The sequence below is a fragment of the Mustelus asterias genome, chromosome 11 (genome assembly GCF_964213995.1).
Source record: "Mustelus asterias chromosome 11, sMusAst1.hap1.1, whole genome shotgun sequence".
In the NCBI taxonomy this organism is placed as follows: Eukaryota; Metazoa; Chordata; class Chondrichthyes; order Carcharhiniformes; family Triakidae; genus Mustelus; species Mustelus asterias.
In genome coordinates this window covers 83,665,066-83,668,241 of record NC_135811.1, presented here as the reverse complement: position 1 = coordinate 83,668,241, position 3,176 = coordinate 83,665,066, and positions in this window count along the sequence as shown.

The window sequence follows — 3,176 nt, the reverse complement described above, 5'->3', positions numbered from 1 at the left end:
CTTCACAAAGGGCCGGATTCACCGACCTTGCTCACGGCCTGGATTCTCCCATCCCGCTGCAGTGAACGGAGATTTGGCTGAGCGCCAAATTCTCCATGCTCGCTGGCAGCGGCGGTGGAGCGTGAATGGCTGGAGCATTCCGGCCAATGTCTCAGTTGGTCATGGTGGCACAGTGCTTAGCACTGCTGCCTCACAGTGCCAGGGACCCGGGTTCAATTCCCGGTTTGGGTCACTGACTGTGTGGAGTTCGCACATTCTCTCCGTATCTGCGTGAATTTCCTCCGGGTGCTCCGGTTTCCTCATGGGGTTATAGGGATAGGGCCTGGGTGGGATTGTTGTCGGTGTAGGTGTGATGGGCTGAATGGCCTCCTTCTGCACTGTAGGATTCTATGATTCTCCCACATTCCAAAGGTTCGATTGATTGGCCATGCTAAATTGACCCTTAGTGTCAGGGGGACTAGCAGGGTAAATGTGTGGGGATTCTATGGTATAGCCACCACTTGGCTGAGAACTAAGCCACAGGCACTAGAACATCCAAAGTTCTTTGCTGGAGCAGCTTAAGGCAGTACACCCGGCCTCAGCCCCTCTATGCCTGGGAGGGTAATAATCATGATGTGGAGATGCCGGCGTTGGACTGGGGTAAACACAGTAAGAAGTCTAACAACACCAGGTTAAAGTCCAACCTTAACCTGGTGTTGTTAGGCTTCTTACAGGGTAATAATCATCCAAAGATCTGATTCTCATCATTAGTCAATAACTCCCGCTGGAGTGTGGACATGTGCTGGTGGAAAATAGGATTGGCTGCCATTTAATTACTTTCCACAATCAAATACTGGCAATCATGCAATGCGTTATTATGATCAGAATATGCTGCCTGATAGGTTGGTGGAGGCAAGTTCAAATTCACTTGAAGCTGCTTCCTCTTGTGAAATGATACTCCAGCAATGCGAATGCATCTAGAGAAGGCAGTGGAAAAGGGGGAAATTTGGGAACAAGAACATGGAGAAAAGAATCAATTAACATGTGGGAATAACTGTCACATATCCCAGTTAGAATGTGGAACTAAATGCAATAGAATTCCAGGAGCACCGCTTAGACACACAGAAATTGGCCTGTATACAAGTACATATGGTAATAAAACACTGGGCAAGCACTTCTGACTGTTCAGATTTTAGAAAATGGATCACAATTGTCTATTTATTGGCAACAAATGATTGAAAATTCAAAGTGTAATGTCCTTTGGCCCCAATCATTTACTGTACAAGAAATAAATTAGCATTTCCTTTTTGACAGACTTGCTGTAAATACGTCTTCAGTTTGCACTTGGTCCGAATCACTTAATGAGAGTCATTTCCCACACAGCAATGATAATTCATCACAATCTGGCAGCCATTCACCAGATGATGAAACCGTAGGTTGTGGGTAAACCCGTCCAGACTTCAGAAAAAGCAGGCGTTCTGGTAGAACTTCACACCGGGGACAGGATATTTCAAGAGGGCATCTCTGGGTTCCTCCAGCCAGCGGACAATCCTAGCGAAATAAAGAATATTATAACACATCAGCTCAACAGATAGTTTTGTTTGCCACCCATGAAATTAAAGTCTGACGGGCGGGACTTTCTGTCCGCGCTCACCCAAGACCGGAAAATCTCACCCCAGGTCAACGGACCTTTACATGGTTCTGTCCCGCCCGCTACACGGAAAATTCCGGATTCAAAAACTGTCGAAAGCATGTGCTCATGATCGGGAGTGGAAGGTTCCAATTCAGACAACCTTGGATCACAGTGCTAAATAATCTCTCATATAATTTCAAAAGTAATATTGTGGTTAATCCCTAGATGCAGTGTCGATCTGACCCTTATTGGGGAATACTGGTTTCAGAAGGTTAATTGGAAGATTCCCTTTGTAGTTTTCCTTCAGCTGTGACTCAATGGTAGCACTCTCATCTCTGCCCATAGGGTGTAGATACAATCCTATTGCAGGCACATGCGCACACAAACTCGACTAAGATCTCAATCCCAGTGTCCGTTGTCAATCAGGAAGACTAAGTGCTCCAATGCAAGGATTGCAGAAGCAAGAAGTCTGATGACTCCTCACCACCAGGTTAAAGTCCAACAGGTTTATTTGGTAGCAAACGCCACTAGCTTTTGGAGCAGCATTCCGAAAGCTAGTGGCGTTTGCTACCAAATAAACCTGTTGGACTTTAATCTGGTGTTGTTAGACTCCATACTGTGTTTACCCCAGTCCAACGCCGGCATCTCCACATCATGACTCCTCACCATGCATCCTCTAGCCACTGATAAGCCCCCAATTCCTTTCCCTTCATAGTTATGCATCTGTCCTTATTCCCAATGAAACCTGAAACTTTAGTGTCTTGGGTAGCACTTCCTGCATATGTGAGTATGGTAATGCAGGCGCCTGGTGGCTGTATAGGGGCTACTAATTCCTGCACTGCCACCTACCAAGGTAGCAGAAGCAATGTATGTGAGCACGTTAACATAATTCTCCTATTCACTATTGTAGTTAAACATAAATCAAACCTTTGGTCTCAGTACGAGAGTTAGATCAGTTCATTTTAATCATAGAATCCCTACAGTGCAGAAGGAGGCCATTCGGCCCATTGAGTCTGCCTCACCACAATCCAACCCAGGTCCTATTCCCATATTTACCCTGCTAATCCCCTGACACGAAGGGCCCGATTTTACCATTTTCATTCTAAGTGCCGAATCTGGGCATAGTACAGATCCGACTTAGAAATCCGCTTTCAGGCGCCCCCATACGCTCTCAGCCATCTCCAGTCCCATTCGCGCTGTGGGCGGGGCTTAGTGCGGCCGAAACAATCGGAGCTCTGAACTGCGCATGTGCAGTTAGAAAAAAATTGTAAAAAGCGCGCCCGTGTCAGATCGCTCCCGAGCCGCAGAATGCGGAGAAAGTGGCCCGGGAGTGAAAATCGGGAGCGAGGGTGTGTCTCAGGGGGTGGGGGGGCAGATGGATCTCTGGTGGGGGGCAGATGGATCTCTGGTGGGGGGGGGGGCGGGGGCAGGGGGGTCTGCTGCCACTCTGCGGGCGATTGGTGGGGGGGAGGGGAGCAGGGGTGGTGATCAGTCTGGGTAGTCGGGGTGGTGGATAAGGGGGACACACACACATCACTGTCCCCCTTACCCACCCCCCCACTAC